Source organism: Rutilus rutilus (assembly GCF_951802725.1).
Source record: "Rutilus rutilus genome assembly, chromosome: 22".
Taxonomy (NCBI): Eukaryota; Metazoa; Chordata; class Actinopteri; order Cypriniformes; family Leuciscidae; genus Rutilus; species Rutilus rutilus.
Genome location: NC_140227.1, coordinates 25,467,474 through 25,480,289, shown reverse-complemented (window position 1 = coordinate 25,480,289; position 12,816 = coordinate 25,467,474).

The following is a 12,816-nucleotide window of genomic DNA, read 5'->3' as shown; positions in this document are numbered from 1 at the left end:
TATAGTCCTTCGGGTTTTTTAATCAAAGCTAGAGTCCATTCAAACACATCTACTAGACATAAGACCTAGTTTACAGAAAATATCTCAATAAAAATTTAGGAAAAGCCCATACATATGTACATGCACAAGAACTTCTCTCATGGCTATTTAACTATACAGATTATATTCAGAAGCTATTGATTCAATTCAGTTCCAATTCAGTAGGGTTCAGTTAGAGTCTGTCAATTTTGATCCACTAATGCTGTGAATTACACATGGTTTCAGACTGATTAAAACTGGTAACTTGACCAGTTGACTTTTTTTTTAAAACTATTCACTAAAAAGAACAGGGTCATAAGAGGCATTTGTGTCGGGAATCAGGCAACACTGGTTGTGCTGTATATTTTTGATTCAGAAAGAAGAACCGGCTCATTAGAGACATTTGGTAGCGAGTCGAACAACACTGGTCAGGTTGTATCTTTGCTTTTGAAAGTAGCCAATAAGGACAGCCCAATATAAAGATGTTTCTTGACATTATTTTGTGGTACATTGTCTTTTTAATGCATCACATTCATTACAGGCTGCAAACTTTTCAAGCCGCATCATTGAAGAGTCAGGTGCAACGGTGCGCATTCAGTAGGTCATTGTACGAATTCATACGAATTGTAGCCTGGCTAACGTCAGACCAAGTCTCATTTGAGACTTGGTCTGGGAACCACGTGTTCATTTTCTCGTATTTGAGGCGTGGTTTACGAATGCCCAGAGCCGTTTATTGGGCGCTATGAATGTCTATCAAATGCGCCTGTACGTAGACATAGCCAATCGCTTCAATTATACCAGATGACGTATGTAGAGTGACAGAAATTCGACGAGGAAAAAGACGATGGGTCAGAGATTTATTTGTACACGATGGCGTTTAGCGAATATTACCGTTTGTGCAAGATAAACATGAGGGTAGAAGGTAACGTCGAGTCTGATGCCATGTTGGATCCATAGATATAAACAAACTGCTTCGGTGTCGTCATCGTCTTGCTGCTCCCTCCCCGTTCTGTGATTGGTTCCCTTTTTCAGGGGAAAATCTGGTCCATGGTGTCCAGGCTGCCTAGCAGCGTGAATAAAATCGCGCTGCGAGCAAGGCAGCATGGGGAAACCCAGGCTATACGAATTGGGCAACTCGTAAAATATGTGCGATTTAGCAAAAATCGTACAAATTCGTAAGAGTGAGGTCATATGAATTCGTACGAATTAGCCACCTCGTAAAATACATACGAATTGGCGTGAGATTGGGTTGGTTTCTCACACAAAATGATCATATGGCGGCAAAAGATTAGGGAATGGCGTTCTAACTGATCCAGGAATGGGCCTAATAGATTTTTGTAAAAACATTACAATGGTTGGGTAAATGACATCATTGTCATTTTCGGATGAGCTATCCCTTTAATGCGCCCGTGCAGTTTTAAGGATTCTGCCCTCTTCTGACATTTTCAAGCAATCTGATTACGGTTGACCTGTGCTCTGTTAACCTTTAGCATATTGCATTGTATGTTCTGTGTGTCTGAACTGAATCTGGCCTTCCTGATGAGATGGTGGTGAGAGAGAGAAACAACAGGGAAAGGCATGCCATTGATTTGCCATCCAACTCCGCTGCCGTAATCACCTGATTGTTCCAGACAAATATACAGGGGAATCGACGAGAATACCAAATTAGATCTCTCTCCCCTCTGGCTTCCTCCCAACAGAACACATTTTCCTCAACCAAAGGCTGTGTAACAAAAAGCTATGTTTAAACCAAACTTTTTTGTTGTTGTTGTTTGACTAGTTTGGCAGCTTTGATCATTTTAAATAATTGTTTTAAAGCGGGGCTCAGTAGTTTCGGGATTTCTTCGCAGGTTTCTCTCTAGAGCTCCCCCCACAGCTTCGGAATAGATATTTGACAACACTGTTGTAAAAACTCGTTGGCGATTCTCAGACACCAGAGGCTAGTAGATCAACGACATCAAAGCAGATGGGACATTCTTTAAAACGTCTTCTTCATTCGGGTTCGAACAGCGTGAGGGAGCGCAATAATGACAGCATTTTAGCAGATTTCTTTTGGCCGTAAAGCAGTTGTTTACATCGCGAGACCTGATATCACGCGATACTTCCTGATGTGGCGGCCGGCGGCCCGCCGGCTCAAAGTTGCAAGTGCGAATTTTCCGCTCACGGGCACCAGGGGGGTGCGAAACGACCACCATTCAACCCGAAATAAGTAATATAACCATTCCAATGACTCCGAAGCTGTTCAGTTAAGGTAAAAAAGTTACTTAGTTCACCTTTAAATTAATTTCAATCAGAGAATTGCCAAAATAATGTGCAAGAGTGTGAAGTTCTTAAAGAAGATGTTTATCTTAAAAAGAGAACTCCCATAATTCTCAACTTGCAATGATTGTTGGAGCCCGTTAACAAGACTAAGATTTCTTTTCCTCAGAAAGAAATCTAAAAACTTACCACATTACAGTGTCACTAGCTCTGAACAAAGACGTGTTTATTCCCATATTGCCTTTGGGCTGTCATGTAAGTTCCTGCTAATTAGCTGGATAGACGTGCTGCTTTGACTAAAGCAAAATGTCTCTTCAAAGTACTTTTGGCCAAAACTAACTATGTCCTATTTCCTTTTTTGACCTTTAATCAAACCGTGTACTATTTTAACACACATTAGCACATTTCAAATAGCCGTGCTTCTTGTTATTGATCATTTGAAGACTCTTGTTGGCTGATTTGCTTTGGTCACAGTTTGGGGAAAGCTAATTATAGCTTGCAAACTACAAACTATACATAATTTAAAAGTAGTTAAAGTAAAGCAGAGTAAAGACAGTTGCATTGCTACTTTTAATCACTCTTTTCGGTATCAATGTGATGAGAAGATTCTTGAATTTATATGTGGTTCTTGGCATTTGATTGTTTGCTTAATTGTGTACACTCAGCTATCTGTCCAGGGAATTTCCATTAATATGATAATGTTATTTAATTACTCATTTTTGGATGGTGATTATAAAAACATAAATGTAAATTCAAATTATGTTTGCTCTTTCTAAAGGTTAAGACTGTTTTGCTATGATTCTTCTTATAATAGCTACCTGGTAGTTGTGTAATGGACATGGATCCGGAATGATCTTACAAATGTTTGAGGTTCATTCCCAAATTGGCATAACCTATGAACTGGAGAATAACTGAAGCCCTGCTCTTGCTCCATAGCCATTGCTCCAGCCTCCAGGTTACTTTGGAAAGACGTTATCTGAAATTAGTGTATGTTCATTTGTACGGAAAGCATTTGCTAGAGCAGTTGACTAATTCTCTACAGAATGTGTTGTTGTGGAAGAGACTGAGGGTTATTTCTAAGTGTTGATTGAAGGTTTAATGGTGTCATGATGAGAGGTTACAGGCTGATTATGTGGTGTGCAATTTCAAGTAGTAAAATGTGGGTAGTTTGTCTTCATGCTACACACGTACACACTCACACAAAGCACATCAAAGAAAAAAAAAATATTTAAACTGAATTGGCAGTAAATTTATATGACTATGATCTGTTATATAGTCAGGGGCGTAATTTGTGGGGGGGTTGGGGGGAGATAACCCCCCCAATATTTATACCATGATCACATGAAAAATATGCAGAACAATTTTTTTTAACTATATTAAACATTACAACCCCCCCAATGTTCAAACCAAATCTACGCCCTTGTATATAGTACATTTAATTTTCATATGTAAATGTAAATGATGCCTGGGTGCTAAATGTTCCCTGTTTTTTGTGTCTTGTTTTTGCTATTAGGACTTTATTTTGAAGTGTATTTTCTGTTCCCATCGGTGCCAGTGTTCACGTCCTGAGTTTAGTTCCTGTTTTACTTTGTTTCTATAGTTTCCTATGTTTGTTCCCATAGTGATTGATTGCTCTCACCTTGTTCCTTGTTAGCTTCCCTGTGTATATACTCCAGTGTTTCCTTTGTTCATTGTCTGGTGTTGTCCTTTGTGGATGTTGTGTGTGTGTGGTGTTTTCAGTTCTGTTTTTCCCAGTTCCTGGATTTTCTTTTGTTGTGTTTGGTAATATATCTTTTTTTGCACCTGGATCCTACTCTCTGCCTTTTCGGAGGGTATGTTCACATGATAACGATGTACTAAAAACGGAGACGTTTTTCCTTTGCTATTTTTGCGAACAGAAGACAATGTCGTCGAAGCGATCCTCGTTCAAACGGATCCGTGAAATCTATAAAAAACGCTGTATTCTGCTGTCAGGCCAGTAGCTGGCGATGTCACTTTGTAAAGAAACACTACGAGCCTATAGACTGAACACGTAATACACATGCGCATGACGTCGCCGTTTTCACAAATCCTAGTTTTTTTTAGTTTACACTGAGACAATAACAGTATCGTTTTCAGGCCCCCAAAACGCCGTTGTCGTGTAAATGAATACTTACTAATACAAACAAATCCAATGTTTTGTTTTGGTACAATAAAATTAAATGGGTTTAAAGACACCTGGGACTGTCATGGTCCAAAATGACTAACAAACAAACAATTATTTTTTTTGTCAATCAATTCATTGATTAAAAAATGATCATCGATCAATCAGTCAATCTTACTAATAATAATAATAAAAGTATAGTATAATACAATTTTATAGATTTAAAGTCCCTAACTAAAATTTCACTCATTTCACTTGGCGGCCATCTTTGAAACGCCTCTCGGGACAGCTATTTCAGTCATGCAAGTGCAGCTCCCATCTTTGAATGGGGAAGCATCAATTATACAAAACTGTTCATCAAGCTTACGATTCAATTTCATATTTGAAATCACCAATGAAATCTGACATCAACCTCATAAATGTGGTTTCTTATGGTAAAATATCATTATCAAAAGAAAACATATTTTTCAGGCTGGACCAGCCAATGCATGTGCAGTCAGAACACTGACTGTTTCTAGTACACGGAGCTTCTACCAATGACTTTACCAATTGGCGATTGGCTCTTTTATTTATGACTTATTCCATCATATTGCTCGTTATACTTTCTCCCATTCATAATAATATGAGTGCACCATCTTTGTACTGTATATCTAAAGTCTTTGACTAAAATCACTGCTGGTGATGGTGAAGTGATAGTGTTAACCAGTACAAGAAGTCTGACATATACATAAAACGGCCTGCCAAAACTAGATGTTCCTGGTAATAAAAAAAAAAAATCAGTGCTGCAGTTTCAGGTTCAAAGTACACTTTAATGGAGTTTCCATTTCCTGTAATTCTTTAATTGTGTATTGATTTTATTTCCCCAGAGGCATAACTAAGCTTTTGAAATGGCCTAAATTCCCAGAAACCCATTATGTCAAATACAAACCTTAGATACACCCAATCAGCAGTTTACAGAGATGTTGAGATCCCATCAAAGCTTATAAGTGGCTGATTTTGAGCAATTCCAACAAGTATCAACTTTGAGTAGTAATTATTACTTGTATTTGTATGCGTTGCCCATTTAGCTTGTGTTGATGCTTTAGAGTGATTTTCTGAACACATTGGATACCTGTGTATGGTTTTAGAGGAGTAAGAACATTTGATTATGCTTCAATTGATGCTGATGTTGTGTTGCAGGTGGTCACAGGGCATTGCTTTTAGAATTGATTGTGTAAGGTGTTTGAGGTATCATTCCAACACTATCTCAAACAGTGCAGGTCGAGTCGTGCACTAAAGTTTAATAAATCCCCCACACATGCATTCACACAGCCTTCATCCTCTGATTTCCTGAAGGAACTGTCTGCTCTTGTCACATAGATAAAAGCATCTGCTAAATGAGTAAATGTAAATGTATAAATGTATCTAATATGAGTCTGTGTGCTATATCTCTCAGACATTTCTCTCAGCACCCCAACCATTATATTTTCATGACTCTTTGATCAATGGAACAGAATGATCAAAATCTCGGTTGCACTCTTTATTTTTGTGGCATAGCAAGTAGAAATTAATATATGCAGAAGGTTGTGTTCCACTGCATCAAAAACTTCCCTTTGTGTGTCAATCCTCTCTGAATAATAATAAAAAAGTGCCCTTGAATTATCATATTAAAATACTTCAATATTGAATGTTCACCAGGCCAAATATGTAAATACTTAACTTTACATGATTTAAAGTTAAGGTCGGTAAAACTTTTTTTTAAAGAAATTAATTTTATTTGGCAAGGATGCAGTCAATTGATCAAAAGTGACATTAAAGGATAACCGGCGCCAAAATGCAACCTAGGGTCTTTTTGTTAATCTACCCGAGGCGAACTTTCGTTTAAAAGTTTAAAAAGCATATTTAGTACACAAACAATGTTCTCAATGCTCGAGTTCATGTGTAGAGCCCCTGGTGATACTTAGAGCAAAGTTTCATGTTGTGTCGAGCCTTCTTAGTGTTTTAAAAATAGCGATTTTAGATGCTATCATAGAAGTGCCCCAAGCACTCCCATTCAAAAGTCAGTTTGACCGAAAACAAAAATACGGTCAAACTTAAAAGTGGGGTTTCCATTCTAATTATGCTTTTAAACGAAAGTTTGCCTCGGGTAGATTAACAAAAAGACCCTAGGTTGCATTTTGGCGACAGTTATCCTTTGAAGACATCTAAGCAGCACAACTGTTTTCAACATTGATGATAATAAGAAATGTTTCTTGAGCGGCAAATCAGCATATTACAATGATTTCTGAAGGATCATGTGACACTGAAGACTGGAGTAAAGATGCTGAAAATTCAGCTTTGCATAACAGGAATAAATGACATTTTAAAATGTATTAAAATAGAAAACAGTTATTTCAAATTGTAATCATATTTCACACTTTCTGTTTTTACTGAATTTTTGATCACATAAATGCAGCCTTGGTGAGCATGCGAGACTTCTTTCAAAAAACATTCTTTAAAAAAATCTTACACTTGAGAAAAATCTTCACATTCAGAGACAAAAGAATCATACTAGATGTACAAATTCATCCCAAAGGTGATGAAGGTGAAAAGAAATTCTTGCACGTTAAATATTTTCAACAAATTGTCATGACAGTCAATACATACTGGGACTGCTTTGTTTTTGCCTTTTTAGGATAGAGCAATGCTGGGAACACCTCCAGCTGAGGAGCGACTGGAAACGCTGCTTTATTAGACCTCTCACTGATGGCTTTGTTCAATGGACTTTGTTCAAAAGTACATATTTTTCCACTTCCAAGATCACAGAGCCTCATCCTGTTCACTGATCTCTTCTTTACTGGCATGAGCATCATGTGACTGGTCAGAAGTTACACTTGCCACTGGATTTTGCGGAAACCATCAAACCAAATGAAGCAGTTCTGCTCTTTTATTGCAGCAGGAAAAATTGAGCTATTGATCTCTCTGCACATTTACGCTCAAAAGCACATATGCCCTTTCTTGATGTTTTGGACACTCGTGTCCTCATGAATGTGTACTTACTGCTTGGTCCTCGTAGTGAACATTACAGGACGGAAGCTTGTTGCTCTTTCAGGCTTTTAGTCCAGTGATAAAAAGCTCCAGATCTAGTAGCACATGCTACGATAAAGTTTAAACCTTAAAGGGTAACTCTCGCCAAAATGCAACCTAGGGTCTTTTTGTTAATCTACCCGAGGCAAATTTTCGTTTAAAAGCATAATTAGAATGGAAACGCCACTTTTAAGTTTGACCGTATTTTCGTTTTCGGTCGAATTGCCTTTTGAATGGGAGTGCTTGGGGCACTTCTATGATAGCATCTAAAATCGCTATTTTTAAAACACTAAGAAGGTTCGACACAACATGAAACTTTGCTCTAAGTATCACCAGGGGCTCTACACATGAACTCGAGCATTGAGAACACTGTTTGTGTACACAGAGTTTACTAAAAAGAAAGATTTTGAACAACTCACTGTCGCTGTGTCCGCCGACATTTTGACAGTCAAAAATAGTCTATCTCCGTAACAGGGAGGAGAGTAAAGATGGAAAGCTCATAAAGCTTAGTTCCATATAAATTCACGGATGAAAATCAATATTAACCTTATATTTGAAAAAGGATCCTCATATAAGAAACAATACTACAATTCAGAGTCAGTTCATTCACATTCGGAGATCGACTATTTTTGACTGACAAAATGCCGGCGGACACAGCTACAGTGAGCTCAAAATCGTTCTTTTTAGTAAACTCTGTGTACACACAGATTAACAAAAAGACCCAAGGTTGCATTTTGGCGAGAGTTACCCTTTAAATCTTATGATTGAGTTGATCAACTCCCAGTTTGCTACATACTCTAAATTAAACTTTTATATAGCCAAAAGACTTAAATGTTGTATGTTAACATGAGGGATACAATCACTTACACTGTTAAAAATTATATGATCAAAAAAATGTTTTTACATTGTTTTAACTCATCAAAATAAGTTAACTAATTTGCAACTTTTTATGTTATACAAGATTCATCTAATTTTCTATGTCAGTTTAATGTTGATTGTACAAAATTTTTTAAGGCAGCAACTTTTTTTTACACTAACCCCGTGTAAATTATCTTTAAACTAAGGCCAGTAAAGACAGTAAACTTAGTGACTTTCACATGGTATTTGCACAAGAAAGAGTAATAGTGACTTAACTTTCTTGTTTACATGGAGGATGAGAACATTTTGTGTTATTAGGCAAGGCAAGGCAAGTTTATTTATATAGCACATTTCATACACAATGGCAAAGTGCTTTACATAGAAGAAATTAAAATAATAAAAAGAAATAAGAATAATTAAAACAGTTTAGAAAAGTAAAATACAGTACAGTACAAACAGTCGGACGAACAGCGGCACAGTGCTCATTCAGTAAATGCACAGCTAAACAGATGTGTTTTGAGTCTGGATTTGAAGGTGACTACTGTAGGAGCACATCTGATCTCCTCTGGAAGCTGGTTCCAGCATAATAGCTAAAAGTGGACTCGCCATGCTTAGAGTGAACCCTTGGTATTTCTAGCTGATATGATCCTAATGATCTGAGTGATCTGTTAGGTTTATATTCAGTGAGCATATCTGCAATGTATTGAGGTCCTAGGCCATTGAATGATTTATATACCAGTAATAATACTTTAAAATCAATCCTAAATCTAACTGGGAGCCAGTGTAAAGACCTGAGGACTGGTGTGATATGTTCATATTTTCTGGTTCTGCTCAGCGTTCTGTATGAGCTGCAACTGTCTTATGGTCTTTTTGGGAAGGCCAGTGAGGAGTCCATTACAGTAATCCACCCTGCTGGTGATGAAAGCATGCACAAGTTTCTCTAAGTCTTGTCTGGAAACAAAGCATCTAATTCTTGCAATATTTTTCAGATGATAGTATGCTGATTTAGTTATTGCTTTGACATGACTACTGAAACTAAGGTCTGACTCCAGAATCACACTGAGATTCCTGACTTGATTTTTAGTTGTTTGACCCCTAGAGTGAAGGTATGCGTTCACCTTGAGAACTTCATCTTTGTTTCCAAACGCAATGACTTCAGTTTTGTCTTTGTTTAACTGAAGAAAGTTTTGACACATCCAACTGTTCACTTCATCAATGCATTGGCACAGGGAGTCAATGGGGCTGTAATCGTTAGGGGATAGGGCTAAGTAGATCTGTGTGTCGTCTGCATAGCTGTGGTAAGAGATCTGGTTCTTTCTCATTATTTGGCTCATTGGGAGCATATACAGGTTGAACAGGAGTGGCGCAAGAATTGAGTCTTGAGGGACTCCGCATGTCATGGATGTCCACTCAGACTTATGGTCTCCTATACTCACATAATAACCTCTCCCATCTAAGTATGACCTGAACCATTTTAGGACTATCCCAGAGAGCCCGACCCAGTTTTCCAGCCTGTCCAGAAGTATGTTGTGATCGACAGTGTCAAATGCAGCACTGGGGTCGAGTAGTACCAGCACCGATAATTTGCCTGAATCAGTATTTAAGCGAATATCGTTTATTATCTTTATGAGCGCTGTCTCTGTGCTGTGGTGCGGTCGGAAACCAGATTGAAAATTGTCAAAGTATCCATTCAAGCTTAAGAATTTGTTCAGCTGATTGAAGACAACTTTTTCAATGATCTTGCCTATGAAAGGAAGATTTGAGATCGGTCTATAGTTGCTTAATATGGTCTTATCCAGATTGCTCTTTTTCAGGAGGGGCTTGACAACTGCAGTTTTAAGGGAGTTTGGAAAACTCCCAGGGAGAAGTGAGGCATTTACCACTTCTAGAAGATCTGTTTCTAAACTGTTTAACACACTTTTGAAAAAAGATGTGGGAAGTGTGTCAAGAGCGCAGGTTGATGTTTTAAGGTGCTGAACGGTTTCTTCCAAAATTTTGCCATCAATTTCTTTGAAATCAGACATAGTAACTACTTTCTCAGGTGGTCTGATCTGTCTGACCCCAGCGCAACTCAAGGATGTGTTGATCACCTTTCTGATATTATTGATTTTCTCAGAGAAGAAAGAAGCAAACTCACTGCACTTGTTGTCTGAGAGCATTTCACTGGGAATCTGGCTTGGGGGGTTTATCAGTCTCTCTACAGTAGCAAAAAGAGTGCGTGTATTGTTTAAATAGCTGTTTATAATATTTGAGAAGAAAGTCTGTCTAGCTTTGCCTAGCTCCACATTGAAAGCATGCAGGCTGTCTTTGTAGATGTTATAATGGATTACAAGTTTTGTCTTCCGCCACATGCGCTCTGCTTTTCTGCATTGTCTTTTCATATTTTGCACTGCTGTTGAGTTTCTCCAAGGTGCTTTTTGTCTGCCGCTCTTCTTCCTGACTTTAACAGGAGCAATATCATCAATTACACTTTAAAAATTTTTGTTAAAAGAATCAAGGAGAAAATCAACAGAGTCTGCTTGGTGTTAGATATGCTTGGTCTGCAGATATGCTTGGTATTAACAATGTGTGACACAGTTATTCTAAATCAGGACATACGATCCTCTACTTTCTAGATGATCAGTTCATTTAAAGAGGTAAATGAAGCCAGGTGTATTAATTAATGCATGGGATAAAATCAGGTGTGGGTGTTAAAAGAAAATAAACCTGGGTCTTGTCTATTAAAGCCTTGGTCCTCAAAAGTTAAGTAAGATGTTTTAATGTTTTTGAAAGAAGTCTCTCACCAAGTTCTTTATTCTAATCATGATTTCTGCCTTTTTAAACTAGGCAGAGTAGAAATAACCTTTTTATGTAAATCGCTTAAGCTGAAATCGGAACATTCCTCACAAATGTTACATGGCACAAACAACCGCAAACTCCACCAACATCAGAATTCATTTGACCTCCCTGATGGTGCATTGCGCTCAGGCAGCAGTCTGATACTGTAGATCATGAATATTTACACCCTAAACTCTGAGCTCTAACAAATGTGTATGATAAATACGCTTCCCTCCGCAGCAGAGGCCGGTGAAAACACATCGAGGATGGGTTCATCTATGTACGCCTGCGGGGCCGATCAGCGGGAATGCCTGATGGGAAAAGATGTTGCCCGTATCCAGCCATTACAGAGATGTGCTGAGCGCAGAGAGCCTGTAGCTTGTCAGCAACACCGTAAAAAAAATAAAAACATCCCAAGCTCCAGTAATTCAACTGAACAGGCAAAGGCAATTTTGCAGTCAATTTACACAATTATCCTGCTTGAGTAATCAATGACTCTCAAAGCTGGTGAAAAATAAAATAAAATGGCTGCCAGATGTAAATGTGTGTGCGAGAACAGGTGTGACTGTACCCCTCTGTGCTACAGTGGAGCTCATTTCCCATACCCTGCCAAGTTTGCAAATTGAAGCGTGTAGAGGCTCAGGTAATACTGCTGCAATTTGAGATTCAATAGCAGCCGTGAGAATACCAAACAGTGTCATGTGTACCATGGGAAAGTGAATCATTGGCTTCCATTCAATTAATAGAGTGACACAACAAATGATTAGTCCAACACATATATATATATATATATGAAGAGTCCAGATGCAAAAGCCTCTAAGTGCCATCTGAAAATTTCTATTTTTATCAAGTTCGTATATTTAAGTTCAGTAATTTCACTTAAATGACAATTAATAATTGGCTCAGCCACGCCTTCCTAAAACGCTTCGTTTAAACACGCCCCCCAAAATCTACGTCAGTGTGTGGGGGCAGAGTTTCATAACACCGCCCAAATGTACACGCGAAGACGGAACTTTTATTCTCACTGTATTTATTAATTCGTTGCGAAAGCCAAACTACTTTGTTTGGCCTTCTAAAAGACGACACAATTAGAAAACAGTGCTCAAGCTTTATTTACAACCCTGTTCCAGAACAGTACAACTAAAATTGTATATATATTGCAGATATTTGATACTGGCTTTATCCAATTTCTGGAATTTGCACATTCTTCACAACTTATGAGTGATGTGGTCCTGCAATATCATTAAACCTTCACTTGGACCACCTTTCCAAGCAAATGCAGATGAAGCTGCCAACTCCACCAATTAATCTTGTTTAAAACTTGTTCAAGTATGCTTGAAGTTGCTGTGCTTCACAGCCGCTGGCCCAAAAGTCCATTGCTCCAGCTGACTTTAAAAATGCTGCCAGTTCCAAGAAAAATTAATTACAAGATTTATGCCAGGTTTTTTTCCCATGAGATCCCATAGCATGATAACAGATGACACAGTGGGTTAGAGTTCCCTCATATCTCATCCCAAAGTAAATGGCAAACAAGGTTAATTGGCTTCTCTGGCCTCCCCAGAGGCTGATCGACGGTATCAAAAATATTTTGCTTTTGTTAAGTGTGGAGGGTGATGGGTTTAATCAAGGCATTAAGTGAAAGAGATTTAGTCTCCGCTCCTAGCGTTTGACTGTCC